Here is a 26,057-nt window from a genome sequence, read left to right on the forward strand (position 1 = left end):
CCAGGTGCTATAAAAGGCTTAAAAAAGGAAGAGATTCTTTCTTTCACCTGAAGGTATCAGACAAGGCTTCATGGAAGAAATGACACCTGCGTTTGGCCTCCTGTTAGGGGTTCTCAGCCTTTTATATAATATTGTACTTTAGGGCAATTTGATAAAACCCATAGCACTTTTCTCAGAATAATGTTTTTAAATTCACAAAACAAAAATACACAATATTGCAAAAGAAGTCAATTACATTGAAATATTATTATAAATTTTTTTCCAAAAATCACAGACCCCAGAGTAAGAACTCCTACAACAAAAGGGATGCTTGCATGCAGTTGAGCCTGGACCCAGGTGGGAAGCATTGTCATAGAATCTAAGTTCTTTGGAGGCAAGGAGAGTTCTTCTTTTGTCTTTGTAGCCTTAGTGACTGACCTGCCTGTAGAGACATTTAATAAATATTTGTTGAATTGAATTGAATCATGGAAGAGAATCAATTCCAGGAATGAACACAAATTCAGAAATTGAAGAGGCAATAGCAGGAGAGTAGGGAGCAAGAAATATGAGATGAGATTAAAAATGCAGAGTGGAGCCAGATTTTCGATATTCTGATCCTCAGGTTTAGGGGCTTCAATTTTTATTTGGTAAGTAGTACCAAAAGAGTACCAAAGCATTTCCAGTAAAGGAATGACAACATTAGAGCAATGTGGTTTATAGAGGCAATAACTCTAGAGGAGGCTAGGTGGAACAGTGTATAAATAGTGGTCTTGGAGTCAGGAAGATGTATACAAAACTATCTTCAGACACATACTAGCTATGTGATCTAGGTAAGTCAGTTTAACCTTTATTTTCCTCAGTTTCCTCAACTATAAAATGGGATAATAATTGTACCTACTCCACAGAAGTGTCATAAGGATCAAAGGAGATAATATTTTTAAATCATTTAATTAGCATCAGTCACATAGGAATAGATGCTACATAAATGCTAGGTATTATTATTAACCCATACTTTAGTTAGCAATGTAAGAATCAATGAACAAATATTTAATAAGCACCTACTATATGCTGGGAGTACAAAGACAAAAAATGTGAAACAGTCCCTTCCTTCAAGGAAGTTGGGGGCACTTGCCAGTCATAGTGACCTAGTTTTTACCACTGGACTCTGATGCTTCTGAAGGAGAAAGTGAGACTGATGACTTTGCACAGTCCTAGCTACTTGATTCCAATTCATTTGCAAGTCAAGACTGCTCTCCTGATGTCCTTGATCCTCTTCAAGAATCACAAAAACCAAGGAATCCATACACTACCAGGGAAATAACATGTACCGATATAAGTAAACATAAAATATTATCCAGTAATTTTGTGCCTGGGATGGGCCTGTAGTAGGTAGCTAATGTACCATCAATCAGGATTGCAGATCCCAGTAAAGGCATTCCTGAGTGCTAAAGGGTTAAATCCCCCCCAACTTGGCTTCTGGACTAACAGGGCAGCTAATGAGGAATAATCAAAGGTGTGAAATAACATCTGTTCCCTTCATCCACTCAGTGGCTAGTGCCCTTGTTTCAGCCTTTGTCTTCATTACTTCTCACCTGGATAATTGGTCTTCCTAACTCTCACTATCTGCCTCCCTAACCAGCTGCCACAGCAGTATTTTTAAAAATACAAACAAAAAACTGGGTCTGAATATATCGGTCTTTTGCTTAAAAGGTTCTAGTGGCCCATCATTGCCCTAAGAATAACATAGAGACTCCTCTGTTTAGAGTCTGAAGCCCTCCAAGTGGAGCTTTCCAGTATTAGTATACAGTTTTCCCCTTCTAGAGTTCAACTGTGCTGGCTTTCTAGAATGACTCATTAAAGAAAAGGTTGATGAACATCTAGGAGGAAAAATGTCAATTAGAAAGAAACGGCCCGTTTTCATCAAGAATAGGGAATACCAAAAAAAAAAAAAAAAAGAAGAAGAAGAAGAATAGGTAATACCATACGAAATCTATTACTGTTTTAAATAGAATAGGTAAACTAGTCAATGAGGGGAATTTTGTAGTTATAGATACCTGTATTTTAACACCGTTTTTGGTAGTATAATGGAGAAGATGGAGACAAATGGATCAGACAATAACATAGTCAGGATTCAGAATGAGTTGCATGGCTAGATTCAAAGAGTAAGAGTTAATGGCTCAACGTCAGGGGGTCAGGAGATTTCCAATAAATTATCCCAGGGAATCATATTAGACTCATTGACTTAGATATGACATAGGATCCTTATCAAATATGAAGAGAATACCAAGCTAGGAGGAATAACTAACATAGTGGATGACAGAATTTGGATCCGAAAGGATTTTGACAGAATAAAGCTTTTGGCTGAATAGAATACAATTAAATTCAGTTAAGATAAATATAGTCTTTCACTTAGATACAAAAATACTTTACAAATATAAACTGTGGAAGCACAAAGAGATAGAAACTGTTCTGGAAAAAAGAGCTGGACTGAAAGTTAAATACACATCAGCAGCTCAATGCAGCAATTCAAAAAATTAATGTGATCTTGAGATGCACTAAATGGTTCATGGCTTCAAGGAATAAGGAAAGATGATAGTCTGAATTCTTGTCCTCATCAGATCTCATCTGATATATTGAGTTCAGTTCTGGGTGAATGTTGGAAAAGAGGAGAGAGAGAGAGAGAGGGAGAGGGGGAGGGAGAGGGAGAGGGAAAGATGAGGAGAGAGGGGAAGAAGGAACATCAACCCTTTCTTTTCTTAGGTTATGCCAGTGGGATATGGTGCCCCAAAGACTCTATTCAGAAGGGTTTGGGTTTGGAGTATTATTATCTGTCTTCCTTCCAAGGATTAGCCTAGAAAAGTTAAAAGGGAACGGGGTGAAGGAGGAGAAAATAAATTCTTGTTGATTGAAAAGTAGCTGTTAAAAGGGAGTAGGGGTAAAGGAGAAGAAAATAATTGTAAAATATAAAATGAAACAAAAGAAACAATCCCTTTAAAGTATTTGTATATATCATATCCCTTTACTAAATTGTCAGCCCATGAGGACTCAAAGGATCATAGATCTAGTATTGTAAAGGACCTCAGATCATTTAGTACATGCCCTTTATTTTTTTAGATGATTAGTCTAAATTAAGACATGGGAAGATTGCTTTTTGCTCAACATCACGTTGTTAGAGATTTTCAGGGACAAGATTCAAATTCAGGTGATAGAATTCTAGGGCTAATGCTTTTTAATGGTATAAATGGTATGGTGCTCTTGACATAGTAGGTGCTTAATAAACATTGATTTCACTTAATTGAATTGAATTTGAAGTACACTCATAGAGATTTTTATAAACCAATTTATCCAGTAGTAGAATTTATTTTTTTCATTTAACAAATACACAGAATAGAATCAGGCTGATGAATGTAAAATTACTTTGCATTGTAGCTATCCTGTTTCTGTAGCTAACTTTATTGAAATTCTAATAAGGACCTCTATCTGATATCCTGGAAATGGTACTCTACAATTAATAGTGGTATGGTTTATGTATTTATCATGAGAGAGAATAAGTTTCTTCTTGAAAGCTGTCCTTAGGAAGGACTGGAAAGATTAAGGTTTTTTTCTTTCTTGTTTTTTGCTTAGGACAAAAGAAGAGAAGAACATCAGCGGTTCTCCCCATTTCTTGACACCAGAATCGGTAATTCTCAGCTTTGGTGTGGATGACAGTAAGAGGACTTGCCTGGTTCTTGAGAAAAAGGTAAGCCATTGTGAGATGTGTTTGTGCTAGGATGGGGAGGAGGAGGAGAAAGAGATATTTAGTACACAACAAGATTGCTCCAAGCCTGGCATTTGCTTTCCTGTACACGTGACTAATTCTTGGGTTCTAGCTTTCTCTCTTGCTGGTCAATATATGGAAAATTCGGAATTCAGGGGAGAAATGGGTGATGGCATTTTAGAAATGGTCTCAACACCAATGGATGATTAGTAGTGATTAGTACTCTTATATTCTAACAGTCTCCAAGGATAGTTAGGAGCCTGGGAGAGTAAAACCAATCTTGGTGGTGTAAATGCTTAAGCTGAATATAGTAAATACTAGATGTTGAAGGTCTAACTCCTTTCTGTTCTCTGGAAGAAAACTAAAATCTCCTTCCTGATCCTGGACAACTAGCTCTTCAGAAGGCAGGATAAATGAGAGTTTGTGTCTGGATTAGAAGAAGACGAGCAGTTAGGGAAGGTACCCTGACTAGGGAATGAGTGGTAAATGATTGTAAGGGTGAAAGATTCTTCCCCAGATTCAGAAACAGGGTTTTTATAAGGCACATACAAACCCTAGAAGGTGGCTTGTAGCTAGTTAACACTTCTTCCCAGCATGCACCGCATTTCAATTTCTGGGGAATAAGGGATCATTTTATATCTTGTCGAAACCTCAATATATGACATTTCATCCCATGCCATAACAAAGATAGGGGACAGATGCCTTTTCCCTCTGTTAGGAATTTTCCCAGGGAAATAGTACTATGATTTTTGGAGAACATTTTGTTCCAAGGCCACATGGTTTCATCTCATACAACAGAGAAAAAGATGTGTGTGTGTGTTATAGCCTTCTGAGTCATTTGGTGTGTTATAGGACTGGGAGGTTTGAAGCATTCAACATTTTAAACTTTTTTAATGTATTTTTAGGGAATTATTTTAAATATGGAGTTCATCTAGTTACTTGTAAGATGATGAATCTCGTTCAGGGCTTTGTTGAGAAGCTGACTTCTGTGTAGTGGAGTCATTGAGGGTAAAGTTGGCAAAAGACGGGAAGCAAACATTGTATTTCTACCAGTAATGATGAAGAGCTGAGATGATCTCCTACTCAGAGGAGGAAGGATGGCAGGTAACCCAACTCTGTCCACGATTCCATTGTCCCTGCCTCAATCTCGCCTTTGATTTTGGTTGTTCAAAAGCATTTCCTTTGGGACATTCCTCTCAGCTCATACATCCTGATTGGATCTTTGGTAGAAGGAAGCACAATTAACCCCATGTGAAGTATCTCTGGGTCTTAACTCATCACTACCTGCTCACAAACACCTGACAAAACTTAGTTTATATACTTTTAGTAGTCAGCCAGAAGAAACAGGTTGGCTTGAAACAAAGGCAATAACACAATATTTCTCAAAAAAAAAAAAAAACCCCAGGGTGTATTTTCCTACAACTAAAGGTATCCAAATCTGCCAAAGAACAAGAAAAAATCTTAGACCTTATCATTTCTAAGAAAAAGGCAAGAGAAAACATTAATAAATACCAACGTCTGGATTCAGTAGGAAGGGAGGGCACAGAGTACAGTAGTAGAAGGAGAACGTATGTAACCTAGGAAACTAACAGCTTTGGTACTGCCGGGCTGTGGTACTCTTTCCTAGTGTCTGATGGAGCAGGTTGCTCAGCTGTGCTTTCTGGATCTCTCTGGATTCACAGAGGGCACACTCTTCAAGGTCACACTCTTCAGAGCTCCCACTAAAGAGGGGATTTTGATTTTTAAAGGGCCATCAAGGGCATAAACCAGCTCTTGTTTAGCCAATTCTGAGCTGCCCTAGAGTTCCACCAGTTTTAATCAGAGAACATTTTGCCATCTTGTAAAAGGTACAAAATATCAGCTTTTCTTTATGCTTTAAAATATCAATACACCCATTGCCTCTGTCACCTGTCCCTTACCTTCAATGATTTCAATGTCTGACCTGTGGGAAACCCATTGCTCAGCAGTATCTTTGAGTAACTTCCCTTAACTCTGCACAATTCTGCCTCCCTTCAGTCCAATTCACTTGCCAGTCAAGATACCACCTCCTGATGTCATTGGTCCTGTAGAAAAACAAAGAATGAACAACAATTATCTCCCTAAATCTCTATAGTTGTTACTTAGCAAACTTCATTTTCCTGTTACTTCCTAGACCTTTTAACCTCTGTTTTAAATCTGATCCCTCGGGAGCCTGGGTTTTTTCTTAACTTCTTATTGAGCTGCTATTTGTCCTCTAAGCCTCTTTCTCTACCCTTCATTCCCTTTTTATCAACCTATTAAATAAATAAACATTAAATAAATCATTGACATAATTTCCTTTCTTTAGTCCTTGAAACAAATCTTCAAATAAGCAAAAGCCTTCTCCTACAATCTAACAGTTATTTTATTCCTGATGTTGTCTGGGTCTTAGCCATTTCTTTTTGCACCATTAATTTCTCGTTCTTTTTAACTTTAGCTCTTTAGTGCCCTAATCTTGCCTCTCATTGTACTTGCATTCCATTTATATTCTCTGAACATAAGAGGGTAATTTCCAAGGATGAATGCCCCTGTGGAGTATTTTTCATGGCTGCTCACTTCAGGAGGTTCTGTTTCCTTAAATGTTCCTTCCTCCTTCTTCCTCCTAGAATTCTTCTCTTTCTAATTAAGATATTTCCATGTGAATTCCACATTGCCAAAGCTCATTCCCAAAGGGTCCCTGTTTTCCCTATTGTTCTACTCCCTATCATCCCAGAGTACTTAGGAAATATTTGTGAGAGAAAAAATAAGCTATTTGTGCTGTGATTTGAGAGAAGAGAGACAACTCCTTCCCTCAAAGACCTGGTTTCAAATCCTATTTCTGACACATAGTAGCTGCATGAAAAATGGGCACATCCCGTGTCCCAGGAAGCTCTCTATTCTGTTAGAAACAAGAAAATGGTATCCTTTAAAAGAGGTAGTTCCTTCATCAGGAGTTTACTGGTGAAATCACAGAGATATATTATGTGTGTATACATGTCCATGCAAAGGTAGCTCACTAGGAACAAAACCTCCAGTCTAGGAATCGGGAACATCTCAATTCAAATCTAGCCTTACACACTTATTAGTTGTAACCTCAAGCAAGACAACCTCTATGTCCCAGTTTTCTCGCTGTTAAAATGAGGTGTTATAAGGATAAAATGAGATACAGGATTTTGCAAACCTTAAAGCATTATGTAAATGCTAGCAATTATTTTTAGGCAGCTAGATGGCACAGTGGATAGAGGGCTGGACTTTTGTTAGGAAAAACTGAATTCAAATTCCACCTCAGATACTGTGGGACTTTAGGCAAATCACTTAAACTTGATTTACCTCAGTTTCCAATAAAATATTTTGCAAACCTCAAAGAGCTATATAAATGCTAGCTATTATTATATATATGGAAAGAGAGAGACACATACACTGCTGTTCATACTTATTTATATTTATATGTTGTTTCCAAGTTTGCAGAGCTCTTTATATGTACTATCTCATTTGAGCCCTACCATAATCCTGTGAGATTAAGTGCTGTAAGTATTATTATCCCCATTTTACAGATGAGGAAATTGAGACTTAGGTTAAATGACTCACTTGTTTATGACTGGTCATACCACTAAGTATCAGAAGGAGGATTATAGTCAAGATCTCTATTGCTGCCAAATTTAGTATTCTTTCCACTACAACACAGGTTTTTCAAGGAAAGAAAGTTGATGCAAGGGAAAATGCTGTAAAAAATTACCCTTGCATGAGTTCTATCAATAAAAAGTTATTAAAAAAAAAAAAAAGGAAAGAAAGTTGTCTCTCGTAGTCTGTAAAATATCTTATTTACTGTTCTAGCATCCAGGAACTTCCAGACAAGAGTCAGTAAATGCTGAGGATATTGTGGGTTTGTTTCTTTTCCTCCTTATCCTAATCTCCAATACAGGACATTAATGACATAGTAAGCAGTGTTATGATAGGATATAAAGCTGGAAGGAACCTTTCCAGCCAGCATTTTACAGATCTGAAGCCCAGATACAGGTATAGACTTATCAGAAGTCACCCAGGGAATGAGGGAAAGAGCCAAGATTTTAATCTGGGGATTATGGTTCTGAGTCAATTGCTCTCCTTTCCATTTTGCCTCTTTGTTGAATTTCCAAACATTTAGAAGGCAATAATTTCCATAGCAAGAGTTCCTCAGGTTTTTGTGTCAGAGGCTAATCCAAGCATCTCAGCCCCTGGATACAGATAAGCTCGCCCACACCACCCCAGCTAGAAAATGAATAAAATGCAGGCAAACAAAATCCTCCCTATTTCCCAGAAGTGGGAGGTTGTCTTGGCAAGGTACCAGAAACAACTGTGTGTCATTCATTTTGCTGTTGAGGGTTGCAATTCATTTATTTTTCAATCTTTTCTTATTGTTACACTTGAAGGACCCCGGATGATACATGAAGTTATTGACAATTCTCTCTAACTTCTGCAGGGACGCCTCTTCGGGACCACCATTTTCCTTTTGCCCCAGAATAAGTTCCTCTCCCTTAGAAGGAGAACAATTCCAAAGGGAGATGCTTTGACTTGCATGGAAATGCAAATTGTTTGCCTTCTTAATGAAGGAAGGAGAGTAGGGAAGGAGGGAGAGAATTTAGAACTCAAAACAGTTTTTATGTTAAAAATAATTGAATATGTAATTAGGGGAAAAATAAAATATTAAAATGAAAAAAATTGAGATGTTTGTTTTCCAAGGATCTTGAGAAGCGAAAAGTTGCTGTATCTCTCCTTGCCGACCTGACCCAGTATTTGTCCTCGTGCTCAGCGTGCTGCCTCGGGCGGTCTGCTAGTACCTCACGGTCCAGTGGTTTTAGAACACCAGTTCCTTTTATCACTCAGTAAAGCTATAATTGATATTTTGGCATCGGGGCAGATGGAGAGTAAATTGCAATCATAAGAAACAAAGCATAATCTTTCCCAAGGGAGTCAGACATGGTACCAGCTGTGGGAAAGATGAATTTTTTTTTCTTAGTAGTTTTCTTAGTCATCATTTCTTGAAGGCAACCTGTTGCATCTTTCTTCCCCTCTGCCTATAAAACATAGGGCTCTCTCTCAGGGAGTGCTTTTGGAAGGAGACAAGAGGGCTGAAATGAGACTCCTCTCCCCATCTGCCAGATGGAACGAGTTGCAGAGAGGAAGTTGGCAGAGAAAGGGGGAGCAGGGCAGCAAACTTGGTTCTGAAATTTGAGATCAAGCCTTTTGTCACAGCTGGATGAAAAGGCGGGTAATCTGGAGGTTGGAACTCTGAGAATTAAGTTCAGGAACCTGTTCTTCCATTTGCTTCAGCCTCTCAGAATCTTTTCCATGGGATGATTGGGGGGGTCCCTCTGAGGGTGTAGTAGTGTTTATGGGGGCAGCCTTGGGCATTCCAGTGGGCAGGGTAACATTGCCCTTTCCAGTGGTATTTATTAGATAAGGGAAGAGGAAGGAATGAGCATTTGGATGGTACCCACAAAGTGCCAGTCACTGGACTGTGCTAAGATCTTTTACAAATATTATCTCATCTGATCCTTTTTACTGATCCATTTACTCACTATAGTATTACCTCCATTCTCTAGTATGAGAAACTGAGGCAAACAGGTTGTGACTTGCCTAGGGTTACACAGCTAGTAAATGTCTGAGATATTTGAAGTCTTCCTGACTCCAAGCTCAGCTCTCTACTCACTACTCCAACAGCTGCCACTCAAGAACAGAAACAGAAATACAATAGTTTTTCTTCAGGATATATGACTGAAGAGTCTCTAAAAGTCTACACACTCTGCAACAGCACTTCTCAAAACTCCTTGGTCTCGGAGAAATCTATATTCTAAAAATGATTGAAGCTCCTCCAAAGAGCTTTTGTTTGTATGCTTTATTTCTCATTATTTAGAAAATAAAATGTCTTAGTATTGTTATGAAATAAGTGTTTCAGTGAATAGAATACTGGATTTGGAGTCAGATCTGGACTCAGACACTAGTTGTATGATTCCTAGGCAAGTCACTTAACCCAGTCTGCCTCAGTCTCCTCATCTGTAAAAGGAACTGGAAAAGAAAATGGCCAAACACTCTGATATTTTTGCTAAGAAAATCCTAAGTGGGGACACAAAGAATCAGACATGACTGAAGTTACTAAACAATATTAGTTTGAAAATATTTTAAATAATATTTTCTTTATTTTTCCAACTACACGTAGAAATAGTTTTCAACATTCACCTTTGCAAAACTTTGCATTCAAAATTTGTCTTCTTCCCCAAGACAGCAAGCAATCTGATATAGATTAAATACGTGCAATTCTTCTAAATATATTCTCATATTCCTTATGCTGAGCAAAGAAAAATGAGATCAAAAGGGAAAAGAATTAGAAAGGAAAAAAAATCAAGCAAACAACAATAACAACAAAAGGTAAAAATACTTTGCTTTGATCTACAATCTCCACAGTTGTCTAGGAAAATAATTTTGACCTCGTAGACCCCTGAGGGTTCACAGACCATACCTTCTCCACAGAAGTAAAGTAAAATGCTATCACTGGAGTGACAGGTACATTAAACTACAGAAACAGGGTCAGTATCTCTTTAAGGACCCAGTAAAGATGCAAAAAGGTGATAGAGGGAGATTCTTGCCCTCTTTCCTGAGATCATTAGCACAAGGTATATTAGACTAGGCTGTGGACATCTTGGGCAGAGATAAGATCTGTTGCAGTGGGGAACAGTGATAGAGAGGCACGGGGGGGGGGGGGATTGTAGTGCAAGCCCTGGGAGACGTGCTGTCTAGGGAGCAGCCCCCTAAGGCGGCCCTTTTGGACCCTCAATTATAGCTTTATCTCTCCAGCCTCATCTGTTGGACTGAAGGATTTGTCTAGGCTTCCTTGGAGCTCTTGGCCCAGGATCCTAATCAGCACACAGCATAGGACAGGTACAATAAAGACAGTTTTGTCCAGAACCAGATGCGGGGTTGGATAAACCAGATGAAGCTGATTTGGGCTTCCCCTGGAGTCTGGGGCCTTCTGTCACCCGCTCTGACCCAGAGAATGACTGCTATCATTCGCTAGTCGCTCTGGGCTAAGACTAGGCAAGGAAGCCTTCAGGTGGGTCTTCCAGAAGGTGACAGATCAAAGAGGTTTCAACTTAAGAACTCCCTGATCACAGGTTGAGAGGGTGGCCCCCTGGGAGATGAGCAAGGCCTTTTCTGATTTAAAGGATCCCATATCTTCATGAAACTGGATTTTATACTGTTTACCAAAACCCTCTTTCTTCCAAGGGCTAAATGCTGGAGAAATCCAACAGCCCCCAATTCCCCCACTCTCGTGGCTAAAAATTCTTGCCTTCTGTTCAAAGCAGCTTCCAGGATAAATTGATTGAATTAAATCCAGGAATTCACTGATCACTTTTGGCTGGGGTTGTCCAAAGAGGCTCCCATGTGTGACTCTTCTTTCCTAAGTTTTGAGAAGATTCTAAGAGAAAGGGATTAAGAAAACCCGAAATTCTATAGGCAGGGATACTTTGGTTTGCATCCTATTGGCTGATCTTATTTTTATATTTCAATCTGTGATTTCAGTTACTGTCATTTTAGAGCATGGTCTGAGGGATCTGAGAAGAAAAATTTTAGCATCTGTATGTTACGTTCAGGTTCACAAAAGGCTTTACATGCATTATGTCATTTGATTTCCACAACTTTGTGAGGTAGGTGTTATTATTCTCATTTTATAGAGGAGGAAACTGAGTTGAGAGAAATTAAGTAATTAGCCCAAGTTCACACAGCTGGGAATTGTGATTGGCAGAATTCAAATTCAGATCTTCCCAACTCAGGTTGCTTCTTCTAAGAGAGTCATACACACTCACATAGCCCATGTATATCAGAGGTGAAACTTGAATCCAGATCCTGCCTTGATGGAACATAAATGCTGAATACTTTTCTGAATATTTCAAAAAACCTTTTTTTCCTCTAAGTCAATTGGCTCATTGTCAGAGGACATGGATTTATGTACCTTTGCATTTTTCTTCTTTGAATCATGGGAGAGAAAAGAGCTCTTCACTTTCATGGACTATATTTACTCTGCCTCTTGGTAACAATAGTAAACCCAGGCAAATCTGAAAAACAATATTCTATTTTGGGGAAAATAATTTTAACAACATGCAAAAAAGTCAACCTGTACATGATTCTTTTGTAGACTAAGTAGTCTCTGCCAAACTTAGCAAGAAAAATTCAGCATCTTCTCCACCTACTATAAGGATGTTGACATTTTGGAGAACCATTCAGTTATTCATTCTTATTCCTATTAACACTGACAACTCAAAATGTTATCCTCAGTTTAAGCTATTCAACCTACCTACGCGCTCCTTTCCCAGAACAAATACTACCCTCACATTACAGCAATTGTATTTCAACTTTTACCGTACTAAGATATTAGGAGATTTTATGTCTCCTGAAAATGAGGACCCAAGTTATAAAGTATATTTTTAAAAGCATCATATCATAATACAGTAGGTAGTGTTCATCTCTGGGGATTAGTGAAGTTAGGTAGAATTGATGTCAGCCAGAGGTGGGTTGATTTAGCTGCATCCATTTGTGACAGAATGAGGTGGCTAGAGAAGCATCTGTCAAGTAACTGACATCTAAGTGCTTAGCTGTAGAATGGAATAGATGCTATATTTGAAACTGGTGAAAAGCCAGGCAGTAAAGAATATAAGTGCTTTATCTTTTTATATCTGGATTAGAACTTGCTGCCTATTAAGAATCTGGAAAATCATTATGGTATGAGAACTTTTGCTCCCTTTTAGATGTTAACAAAGGTTAGTATTTTGTTTTTGATCTTCACTCAAGTATTTATTATATTCAGAGAACATAATTTAAGTGATGTGAGATGAAAAAAATGACAGGATTGTCCTCAAGACCTTACAACCTGATAAAGAAAAAATATATATCGATAATTTTATTACAAAATAATTCATACTAAATGCATGGAATAAGTTTAATGAAGATAGTTCTTGAAGTCCAAAGGAGGAATGCCTTTGTTAGTATTTCTTAAGAAGCAGAAGATTCATGAAAAACCATTTTTTGTAGATAGAAGGTAACTGTCAAGCAAACAGAGTGCATGCATGCCCTTAATCCTCTTGTCCCCTTCCCTACATCCCAGTGATGAGTCTGTCCCATTCCTGGGATTTCAGGTAGCACCTCCATGAAGATGATTCCCAGATCTTTGTCTCTCAATGCAAACTTTTCTGGGCTATAGACCCCATATTTCCAGCTACCCTACAGAAAATCTTCATGTGAACTTACTGTTGCATTTAACATATCCAAAACTAAATACAAAATGTGCCCCTTCTGCCCTTCCCTATATCTATGGTTGCCACCCCCATCTTCAGTCATCTAAGCTTAAAAATTTGACTCCCCTCTCAACTTCATCCTCTCCCTCCAATCAGCAGCAAAATCCACTAGATTTTCTTTTCACTTATATCTCTACCACCTGTCCCTTCTTCATCACTAATACTATTATGGCTACTATAGAGTTTAGGTGCTCATCACCTTCTTAATGGGACCATTGCTAAAGCCTGGTCTTCCTGCTTTCAGTCTCTTTTTCCCAGATGGCTGTCAAAATAATTATCTTTATTTTGAATAATGTTTTATTTTATTTCTTAGTTACCTAAAAAAATTAAACTTTTTTAAAGTGTTGAATTCCAAATTCTATTCTTCCTTCCTTCCCCTCCCAATACTGAGACAACAAACAACTTGATATAGGTCAGACGTGTAATCAGTAGAACATTTTCACATTAAAAATAACTTATTAAGACACAGGTCTAGCCATGTTGCTTTCCTGCTCAAAAGTGTTCTAAGACTCCCTAGTATATCAAGAAAAAAATACAAACTCTTGGCATTTGTGGCCCTCCACAATTCTATTTTACAGCCTTACTTAAGTCTACTTTTTGCACATAAAATACATCAAAAAAAAAAACTTTTGAAAAATCATATTTAATTAGGTCCAAAAAAAAAAGAAAAGCAAACAGAATTCAAATTAAGAAATAGCTGCTTTAAAATGGTACCATAGGGAGTCTAGAGGATATTGATTTTACACTTAACAAAGGCAGAGACTCTTTGTTAATTTTTTGCTCGGGAGAAACCAAATTATAACCTGTCACATTGTAATTAGCTCTCAAAGTGGCTTACTACCAGAACTTTTGATGATAAAAAGGCAAATGTTATAGTTTTCCTTCCCATATCACTAAAGAAATATTTCTCTTTATGCATCTGTTTTTCAATCCCAACCCCATCCTCCACAATTGGAGGAATTCTACATTAGTGAACCATTGGAATCCCTCTGATTCAGTCTTCCCTAATGTTATTGCTTTTAGCAATTAAGTGACACACTCTTGACTAGCAAGAATCTGAAGTTAGGTGTGAAGTCAGGATTTCCAGACCTTAGGTTCAAACTCTACCCATTGTGAACTATCTAGATGTTAGTAGGAGGCATCTACTTTCTAGTGTAGAACAAACATTCAGATTGAAACTATCTATATGTAAAGGGCCACTAAACTACATGTAAAGATCCCCGTGGCTGCATATTGACTTGGAAAACCACAAATCTATTATTGTATTTTTTATTTATTTTACTAAATATTTATAAATATATTATATAGTAAAATATATAAATATAAATAAATAAAATTACATTTTAATTTGGTTCAGGCAATAATCGCAAGCTGAGTGTTCAATACCTCTTATGTAGAGCTTCCCAGTTTTACCCTCCAATTTCAAATCTAGTTGGAGATGAGTTAATTATGCCATATTCCATCTGTTTACTCTGTCAAGTGCAAAATGTAGAAGGTTGCTGACTCCAATTTTTTATCCTAGATACCCAAACCATTTATAGCCCTGGGAAAATCCACAACCCGGAAAGCTGTAAGCTTAATTTCCTTCTTACACTGAATCAGCATATACTATCACCTCTCAGAGTCCCAGTCCAAGGGTTATGTGGCTTCTTATGTTTTCTAAATTCAGCTTACAGGATGTTTAAGAGCAACTGATCTCCCCACTAGGAATTTCTCCGGTGAAAACTCTTCAAGACCTTTTAAACTGTGTCTGAATGTGAGCCTACTGTGCATTCAAAGAAAGATAAGCCCCATCACTCTTTAATGAATCTGCAGGTTATTCAGGGAGGTATACTGTGCTGGTAGGACTCTCTGCCCTGAATAATGTAGGCCGAGTCGTGGCTATCCTCTTAGGGAAATTGTTAAGTTACCATTCTATGACCTGGCTTCTTTTAAACACCGTGAAACATTTCAGTCATGAACACAATTTAGACAAATACTGAAAAAAATTTCCTTTTGGCAGTTATGTGCAGGTAGCAAGAGGAACATATAAAACTTCTCTGGGGAATATGAGCTGCCTTTGTCGGAATCAACTAATCTGGAAAAATCAAACATCCACTTAAGTACATCCAACTTTTTTTCTGGATTGGGTTCATTCGAACAGAAACTAAGCACAGAAACTAAGCATATGACCCACTCCTTCCCCTCCCCAATTTCTTTCAATTTCATTAATTTGAGGATAGAAGTTTTCATTGAACTGCCTTTATTTCCTACTGTTTCCTGTTCCAGGAAATTTACATACACACATTTCTATCCCCACTCCCTAGAATCCCTATTCAAATGGCACCTCCTCCTTGAAGTCTTTCCTGATTTTTCACTCTCAAAAAATTAGTTGGGGATAGCCTTTTTCCTCTTAGATCTTATATAAGACTATACTTTATATCCACTTATGAATTATTCTGATTATAATTGTCCATGCATGTTTTTATATCCTTCAATATACTTTGAGGACAAAGGCTAGCTTTTCTTTCAACTTTTCTATCCCTTCTACTAATAATATTCTTTTTAAATGTGTTTATTTTATTTTATTTATTAGTTTTCAACATTTACTAATATAAGCTCTTGATTTCCATTTTTTCTCCCTTCTTCCTTTCCCCACTATACCAAGCAATCCAATATAGGCTCTCCGTGTACAATCATATTAAATATATTTCAACATTAGTCACGCTGTAAAAGAAGAACCAGAACAAAAGGGAAAAGATATGAGAAAGAAAAAAGCAAAAGAAAAGCGAAAATAGTATGCTTTGATCTGTATTCAGTGATAAGGCTGGTTTTTCTCTTTTAAAAGAGAGTCTCGATGAAAATCTAAAAGGAGAAATGTGGGATTAATAGTTATAGAAGCAATGAGGATGGAATTTCAAAACAACACCATCAACCCTTCCACTAACAATATTCTTCTCAAATGGGTATTTAAAATTTTTTTTATTTATTAGCTTTCAACATTTACTTTTATGGCATTTTGATTTCCATTTTTTTTCTCTCTTCCTTTCTTCTCCAAGACAGCAAGCAACTCAATATAGGCTATATATATACAATCTTATTAAACATAATTCCACATTTGTCATGTTGTGGAAGAAGAACCAGAACAAAAGGGGAAAAACACAAGAAAGAAAAAAAGTGAAAATTGATTGCTTTGATGTGTATTTCAGTTTCCATAATTCTTTCTCTGGATGTGGATAGCATTTTCCATCAAAAGTCTCTTGGAATTGTCTCTCAAATGTATTTTGAACTGAATTAAAATTAAGGTTTGAAAAAAAAAGAAAAAAAAGTTTGATAAATGGGAAAAGCTTTAAATAGGAAGTATTTTACAAACTTTAGTAACAATAGTTGATAGAGAATCAGCACCATGGTCAGCACAAACTAGGTTCAAGTCCTATCAGTAATCTAACCCCAACAAGTCACTCACCTCTTAGAGGCCTTTCAAGGCAACTCTCTATACAAGACACTAAATTCCAGATCCATACTAGTGCGGGATGTTCCCTTGTCATCTGATCTCCCACTGAGGATCTAACTTTGTCATTCCCCTACATAAGAAATATCAAAGCTCCCTTAATAGCCACTAGGAATAAATATAAAATTTTAAAAATCCTTTGTTTAGTTTTTAGAGGCCTCTACAAATTTGCCTTAATCTATCTTCTTGGTCTCATCCTACATTACTCCTCCTCTTCCTTACTGCAACTTTTCCCCCATACAAAAGACTCCATCCTCATCTCCATGCTTTGAACTAGGTATTCTCAAAGAATGACCTCCTCATAAAATCCCTCTCATTCTTTAAGATGCAGATCAAACCCCATGTCTTACATGAAATCTTTCCTGATCCCCTCATTTGCTAGTGGTCTCCCTTCCCAATTACTTTGTACTTATTCTCATTTATTTTTCTTATTCTTATATTTTTTATAATATTGCTCCCCTTCATTAGAATTAAGCTCTTTGGGATAAAGAGTTATTTTATTCATTGTACATACTCACACACTATATGCATATATAATACATATATGGTAGCCATGGGGGAGGGAAAAAAAAATAGAAGAAAGGAACGTTATAACTTTATTCTATATTTAAAAGGAATAGTGATTTATACACAATAGATTTGCAGTTTCAATGTGTTTTTTGTTATATTGTCATTCCATAATTTAAAAATAAGTAAAAAGAAATATTTTTTAAATAATAATAAAAAACATGCAAACATTGGTTATATTGACATATATACATAAATGTTATAGGATTTGGAAAATGAAATTCATAAGAGTAAGACAAAAATAGGCAGTCCCTTCGATTGTAATGATCTCCTTAGAAGGAGAATAGGTGGCAAAATTAGTGCCAGTACCAGTCACTGCTGATAACATAGTAATGGGGAGAGAATTTCCTTTTGCCCTTGTTGCACCCAGGCTGAGTGGCAGGTACTAAGAAACAGTTCAATTGATGTAGTCACAAAGTAATGGGCAGACCATAGAGGTAACCAGGTCATTAATAGGTTCAGTGGCAAGCTACCCCTAATTCAAGGTATCCCTTTATGAAGTGTGAAGGAGGGCTCACGGCCTTCAGTGTTTCCAGGGTAGCAGACTTAACTTTTTAAAGGCTTCTAGAGATCTAGCTAATCTTTGGCTAGTAGACACCTGCCATTGTTCTCAAGGCCAAAGAGAAGTAGGTCATATTTGGTTAAGAGAATAACATGGTAGTAATTGTTGTAATAAATTTAACAGGGAAGATTTTGCAGTAAATTGAACTTAAATTAACTCAGGTAGTAATACTTTATTATCTCTGTTATAGGCCTCTTACTTTATGTGATTTATATCAACTGAGCTTAGTCGGAAGCTAGCCCCTCATTAAATAAGAAAAGTACTTATTAATTAATCCCAGTTGTAGCAAACTGAAACATTTTAATCCACAGGAAAGGGAATTTCAGATCTCAAATTTATGGCAATAATAAGAATAGTTTATACTTGTATAATAAATTCATGAAATGCTTTTCTTGAAGAAGCGTTTGATAACAAAAAAGAAAATGGAATAAATTGAACGCTCAGAAACAAACAGCCACAGATATGTGAATCATGCAGATGTTCTAAGAGAAAATAATTCAGACAAAGATGGGTGTTTAGGAGATGCTGAGAAATTGTGAGGTATAATTTTGTCCAGGAGAACTAGGGGTCTACTAGGATTTATCCAATATGGAGAAAGTGAGTAATTGGAAATGTATAAAACTTAGGTGTATAAAACATGGCCATGTGTCAAATATAAACCATCAATCAAAACTTGGAGTTTTAGAGCATTTCCTGGGACCTTGAAAGATTAAAATGCTTGCCCAAAGTCGCAAAGAGATGAACCTTGAATCCAGACCCTTTTTCTTGGTTGGCTCTTTCTCCACACCATCAGGTTGCTTCTCATAGAAAAATGTTTCGTGGGAAAAGATGATAAAGCAAAGACTCTCTCAATTCCAGAGGATAAGAGAGACTCAATGAAAATCTAAAAGAGAAATGTAGGAGTAATAGTTATAGAAGCAACAAGGATGGTATCTCAAAAAACCACCACCAACAAAAAGAAATTAGGGAAATGGTGGGACTAGCTATAGTGAAGAAGGACATGGTCTAGGAAACATCCATGTTCAGAATTATTCTCTGTGTTTGTTTTGAAATATGTTGTTTCCAAAGAAGAAAATGATTGGAATTGAAATGTATTAAAACCCAGTAATACAGCTAAACGAAAAACTGAACTTCAAATATATTTTATCTTTTCAAGAATATCTTTTTTCTTTGTGTGTTAACCCAGAACATACTTTTCTCTCCACCCTTCTCTACCTTTCTCTTTTCTCTCTTCCTCCTTCTTCTTTTTTCTATCTATCTGTATCTGTGTGTGTCTGTTTCTCTCTGTGTCTTTCTCTTTTTCTCTGTGCCTTTCTGTGTGTGTCTCTTTGTCTCTGTCTGCCTTTGTGAATCTCTGCCTCCTCTGTCCCTCTATCTCTCTCTGTCTCTTCCTTTGTCTCTTTCTGCCCATCTCTCTCTTCTTTCTCTCTCTTTCTGTCTCTGCCCCCACCTCTGTCTCTCTCTCTTTGTGTGTGTCTCTGTGTTTCTCCTTTGTAATAAATAAACCCTGTAAAACAAACTAAATTTCTGCTGAGTTAAAAACCAGCAAAAGGTACAACAATAGAAAACCTCATTATTGTCCTTATCTTCATTTATAAACCTTTTCCTTTTACCCCAGGAATACAGTGATAAATTGGACCACAGTAATCAGAACATATATCTCAAGGTAGTGGAGATCGCTTTCATATTGAAATAAATGGGATGTGTGGGAGTTGTAAGTTCAGCAAGGTTTATTTTCCTTTGCATACTTGTGGGGATTAAGGAATGACATATAATACCTACATTGCCTCTGTCGGTGTGCAGGAAAATGTCAGAGCATTGAACCTTGCCTTTCTTTTCAAATGGACACAGTACAGTGCATTTCCCTCCTTGGAGCTACGGGGATCAGGGGTTTGGTGCAGGCTCTAATTCAGCAGATGTGTAGTTTTCAGGGTGGGGGAAAGCAATCATATTGACCATGTTTCATTACAGGTATCCCATTCTCTTTGCTCTGTCTTCTCTTTTTATCGGGTGCACTGTGCAGCAATATAATGAAGAAAGGGGAGGTGCTTCCGTTCACCGAGGCATGGGATGCGGAGCGGCTCTGAGAATATAAGTGTGTATCTGATTTCATAAGCCCGATGATCATAGATTTGCTCGCTGTACTTTTCATTTCAGTAACATTTGGCAAAAAGCATGGCTACGGAGGATATTAAATTCATGCCGCCTGTTCACGATGAGGTTCTGGGCGCTGATGTTTCAGGTACTGTAAAAAGAAGTTGATGCTTTGTGTTGCAAATTAAAGAGATAGAAGCCATCTTTCTACTTTTTTTTTCCATTGAGACACATCTCCTTTATCTGGAGGGCCTTTATCTGGGCAACTTCAGTTCTCTGGAGTTTCATCAAGAATCCAAAAGTAAGTGAAAGGAGCAGGGAGGAAAGCTTTTTTAAGTTGCTTGAGAGCAGCTAAAAAAGAGTTGTCCTGATTTCCTACCATCAAATGTAGTTCATCCAGAAGACATGTTTTGAACACAGTTATCTCATTTCTTAGCTCAAATATTATTAGAAGGTATAAATTAGAAAGGTGGGGCGTGATTGCTAGAAAGAGGCATCTTGACGGCAATAAAAGTTAACTCACAGAGAGATGATAGAAAAACTATAAAAAGAGACACAAGAATGCATCTTGGTTGACTCAGTGTTGGGGCTAAAGACCATCCAAATCTCAGTAGCTCTAAGAAGAGCATTGTATCACAGCAGAATTCAGTAATTGGTTTTATAATTATTGAGATTAAATTATCATAGGATCATAGGTTTAGAGCTGGAAGGGATCTTAGAGGCCAACCCATTCATTTTACAGATAAAGAAATTGAGCACACAGGGCTAAGATGACCTCCTTAGGGATTACACAGCTACTATCTGGGATAGAATTTGACTTGTATCTTCCTAACTTCAAGCCCAGTGTCCTATTCATTAGATATATTCTTAAGGTCTTATATTATGACTTCAACTTCTAATGTTCAGTATCTTCTGCTGAATAAGATTTTTAAAAAGGGAAACAATATATTTTTAAAGATTTTCCATTAAGATGAACTTTTAAAAATTAGTTTCAGTTATCTGGGAATTTCACCTTTGATGAACTTTTCATTTCCCATAATGCTAGAAAAGATCATTTACTTCATTGAATAATGAAGTAAATATACTTTTATAACTACTGTCCAGAAAGATTTAAGTGATTTCTAATTATAAACTCCAAGGTATTGAGAAAATCATCAGGATGAATAATACTGAAATTTGTAAATTGATTTGTGTTCACTCAATTTTTCTTGAATTCTTTGACAAAGCAAAAAACAAAAACAAAACGATGCAATTGTCTTCCTGTCCAAATTTTCTCCTTTGTGGGGATTTTTTTAAAGTATAATTTATCAAACTAAGAGCAGCTTGCCTATTTAAAGATTGGGACTCAATAATGTGTAAGTTTGACACTTTATTCTCCAATCATCACTCACCATCATCTTAAGCTATTCCTTCTCTGAGGACAAGACAATGCAATCCTTTCTGGGTGTTTTTGAAAGCCTGGCTCAATATAATTTTCTATGACTCATCAGAGGGAGCTTTTATCACTTCCCTAGAAGCCACCCAAAGACTATCTGATTTCACTTTTGTCCTTGATAGCTTGCCTAAATTTTTCTTTTAGGCAGTGTAATTTTATTGATCTTCCTTAAATACCACCGTTTGCTCATCCCATTTCCTCCACTGGTAGTTACATATGTCAGATATTTTACTTAAATGAGATTGTTTATCCAGCCTACAAAGCAGGTGCTCAGATCTTTTTACCTAACGATATAAATAACTTCCTCTAGTCCTAGAAGTGTTTGCTATCTTTTTCAAATTTCCCCTGGATATTTTTGTCGGAAGGAAGCAAGTTTGACAACTTCTTCATATCTAACCTAAAGGAATCTTGTTTTACTTCTGAGAATTCTTCTTTACAGAATTAATAGACCATTACAACTACAACATGGCTCAGCTATCCCGTTTCTTGAAATAACAGGAACTGGGCATCTAATCTGAGCTCTTTGGAAGTTGAAATTCAACACCAGGGTTTGAGGTAGGAAGAAATAATTGTAGTGATCTCATTTCCCCATTTTCTCAGAACCAATAAAACTTTTCCTTACCATCACTCCCTCAAAGAGAAAGGAAGATGAGAAAAGATTGAGTGATTAAATAATTATAGCAACAACAATAATATAATAGATAACTTCAGTGTTTGCAAAGTGCATTATGTATATTATTTCATTTGAACCTCACCACAACATGAGAAGATTGGTGTTATTTTATTATCCAAATTAAACAAATGAAGAAACTGAGGTAGACCAAGGGTATGTGACTTGTCCAGTGTTACACAACTAGTAAGGGATAGTAGTTAGTAATTGATCTCCAGTTTTCCTGATTTTCAGCACTCTGACACCTACCTGTAAGAGATATGGTCTGTAGTGATTTCATTTTATATCATATCTTGAATTTGAAGCTGGGAAGGAACTTTGAGAACCTTTAGATCAACCATTTAATTTTATAGTTGAGGACACATAAATCCAAAAAGGTGATATAATGTTCCTTAGATTATGAATGGTAGTTTTCTTTGAGTGCTAAACCAAAGCTAAAATCTCCAAAAAGAAATCAGATCTCTGATTTCCCCATTCTTCCATCTTTCTCCCAAGTATTTATTATAGCAAGACTACTTATAATGCTTCAACAGAATAGTCCTTCCCATTGACTTGACTGTTTCCTTTCAATCTCTAGAATACAAAAGGATCTTCACTGACATTTCTACAATTTTAGCCAGAAAAATGTAAAGAAGGATTTGGTGGAAAAAATGGGAACAATTTGTTTACTTATAAGACAAAAATCATCAATCCATTCATGTGGTGATAGATTTTTTTTATGAGAAATAAGAAGTTTTGATAAAAATTAAAATGCAGTACATTAGTAGAATATTCATTAATCAGTGGGTAGCTGCTCAACAAAAGTGAGAACAGGTCCACTATCATCAGCTTTCAGTGTCCCCCACCTCACCTCCTTCTCTGTGGGCTGCCACTCACCTGCCAAGGAGCACACTAGCACTTCTCAAACAAGGTCAGCCCCACAGCTTGCAGGCTTAGTCAGCTGAGATTACTATTAAAGAGAGCTGTTTGTAGTCCCTTCTGCTGCTTTTAAATTCTCCATCACAAGGGAATACACTGAAATAAACCAGCTGGAATACAAATTAAGTCTACAAAACACAGGTAGGAGTTATTCATACAGTTTACAGGCTCAATTGGGAGAACTAAGGGAAGAAAAATGAGGAATCACACATGAATAAAAAAATAGGTGAGGACTATAGAACAAATACCCTTAATAAAGTACTACTAAAGACTCACTGTCGCATCAGCTAAAATCTGATTGCAGGGAATAGTGTTTGAAGCAGAGCACAAGCCTGGACTAAGAAATCTTTTATTATATAAAACATTCCGTTATAGTGACGATTACTGTAAGGCAGTCTAACAAGACAAAGAAATCCTGTCTGAAGAAGTCCTACAGTAAAAAGACTGGATTCTAGTTCTGAGTTTCAGTCCATTCTAGCCAATTCTTTTAATTTCTCTGGACCTCAATTTTCTTATCTCTAAAAGGAGGGATGTTGGTCTGGATGGTTTTCTAAAGTCTTTTTCAGCTTTAAAAGTCTGAATTTTTGTTATCTCTCCCTGCCCAGAAACCTCTTCCCACCCCCCAAAACTAATCTTAAAGAGGGACTTAATTCCCATGTAACAAGGTCTTAGAAACGTCTTTCTTTTTAAAAAAATATGAAGAATTACCTCAGTGCTTTATTTTGATTGTTGTCCCCTCCCATCCTTTGGAAATCAGAATGATGTGCTTTTTTAAGGATAGAAAAAGTCAAGCTTCATCAGAAGACTCATTTTCATCAAGACAAATTAGATTTTATTTTATCTTAATTATATGGTTTCCCTTTTCAGACTTTCTAATATGTGCCAAAACTCGCCTTAGCTATTCCCCTGCTGGGGAGTAGAATTGAGTGGCTTTCCAGCCTCTAGAAAGGTTCCTATACTTTTTCCTAAGTCTATTCTATTATACTGATGATAGATAGGATTAAATTTTCCATTCTCTATGGCATTTTAATTAACCGAGACTTACTTTAAAAAAAGAGTGGTATGTTACAGTAATATTTTCATTAATCACCAGAAAGTCCCTAGAAGATAAGTTGCAAATAGAAAGGAAGAGAATGGCTTCAATTACGATGCTGATCCTCCCAGAAGAATCATTGCCCGCTCAAAAGAAAACAATAGAAGAAATGGATGAGTACATCCAGTTAGATGTTAAGTGGTCCTAGATAAGATTTTTGATATAGGTTGTTTTCATCTAAGCAACTGATAATGGATAAAGATCTACTCTCCCTCAAGAGTTGCTGCTAAAAACTGGGTGAAAAGAACCCATTGATCATAGGGTGGGGGACTTGGAGGGTTAGCTTAAAAAGAATGATTTATATGACATACTGTTATTTATGGAACATGACCCTTAAAGCACATGCAAAAGAAGGAAAAATGGTTTTTACCATCCTAAACTCTCCATATCTTCTGTACCCACAGATAAATAGATTAGAAAGCAACTTTAAAGATTATCCAATGTCTTCATTTTGCAGATTTAAAAAATGAACATCCAAAAGAGCATTCTTTCTCTCAACTTCTTTCTATCTAGTAGCCAAATAAATTTTTGTTGAATCACTTCCAAGTTCAAACAACTAGTTAGTAAGAAAAATGAGACTTGAACTTAATATCTTAATGTCTATTCCCATTATACCATACTGCATCTCTTATTTAAAGCAGGATGATAGAGACACTGCAGGGTAGTTTTCTGTACTCTAGAAACTATTTTTATGACATAGTCAAAGGGAGATTGCTAAATCACCACAATCTGTGGTGTTTAATTCTTTTTTTCTTTTGGATTATAGATGGTTCTGTCTCTTTAACAGTGTGATATTTTTTGCTGTGATTATGGCTGCTGTGTATGAACATGAAATTATTCAAGTGATAAGAATAACTTCATGGCTCTCTATGTTGAAGTGTGATATTCTCCTTCCTCTCCGTTCCCTGCCCTCGTTAGACCCTTTTCCTTCATGTTCCTGCTTTTCACAGAATTGTTAAATTTAGGATGTTCAATCATTATTTTCTAAAATTTTATGTCAAAACAATATAACCGTAAATTTGTCAATAAAAGCTTCTACACCCTGTGATGATAGAGTCTTCTAATTCTAGAATCAGGAAGACCTGCCAATTAATATCAAGAAGATATTCTGGTTCCTTCCAGCTACATCATTAATAAGAGGAATTGTTCAATGATGATACAAGAATGACCAGGATAAAGAATGTTTCATACTGTTCATAAAATAATAGAAATCATTACCCATCCTTAAAAGAAATGTCTCCATTTGAATGTTTGCTTGTAATCCTGTCTATTATATTTCAATAATATTATTTTGGATACAAGTGGACTAAAGTAACTCAAGTAAGCCATAAAATACTGTTTTCTGATGAGATTGCTTTTTGGATTCAAGTTCACAGTCTACCCCTTGATTTCTTGGGTTGGGGGATGCCTTTCATTCAGGAGGGTAGGAGAGGAAAGGGACTCTGGCTGAGAGTTTTGCCTGCTAGATTGGTGTGTCTGCTCCAAATATTTCCAAGTAGGATTTCCAAGTAGAATATAAAGTGTGTTGGGAGGGTGCTAGATTTCTTGGGCTGGACCTTAAGGATGACATTTATTTCAATGAGTCTACTTTGCCATCTTGTGGGTTCAGATACAGGAGCCTTTGATATGTTCCCTGGATTAAATACTGGTGATTCTAACTGACCAAACTCACTGAGTCATAAATGAGACTGTGCCTTGATTAACATGAGTTTTGAAGATACGACAGAAACAATGGCATATGGGTCCCTGACTGAGAAGTAATCTGCTCTAAAGCACTGATGAATGATCAAGTGATGTGGGAGTTGGAAGATGGCGGGGAAATGAGCATGAGTGGGTTGGGGTGAGCTCCATTTGTCTGTTCATGCTTCAGAGGCCAGTAAGTAAGCCACTAGCTTTAATACATCAGAAAGGCTTCCAGGTGCCAAGTGGTCAGTCAGTGAAGCTTGTCCTATGGGTTGATACTTGAGACATCAGTGATTCTGAGATTCAAATGACTTAGATCCTTGGGGCAGAGCTGGTTGAGTTCACACCTACTGATACTATTGGGTTAATCAGGATAAATGTGTTAGCAACCACTCAAGATATCCTATCTCTGCAGTATTAGAGACCCAATAACAGAGCCTTTTCTCTTGAGCTCTCTTCTATACTCTGGGATTCACCATCCTTGTC

General features: G+C 36.9%; 1 protein-coding gene across 1 annotated transcript in view; it reads left to right on the forward strand.

The window, feature by feature from the left end:
* CRACD (capping protein inhibiting regulator of actin dynamics) overlaps positions 1 to 26,057 on the forward strand; it is a 253,636-nt gene that overhangs the window by 117,792 nt on the left and 109,787 nt on the right. Inside the window, 1 exon segment of the mRNA XM_051966169.1 lies at positions 3,604 to 3,718. The gene's annotated coding sequence lies outside the window, so the exon portion shown is untranslated.

This window comes from Antechinus flavipes, chromosome 6, assembly GCF_016432865.1.
Source record: "Antechinus flavipes isolate AdamAnt ecotype Samford, QLD, Australia chromosome 6, AdamAnt_v2, whole genome shotgun sequence".
Taxonomy (NCBI): domain Eukaryota; kingdom Metazoa; phylum Chordata; class Mammalia; order Dasyuromorphia; family Dasyuridae; genus Antechinus; species Antechinus flavipes.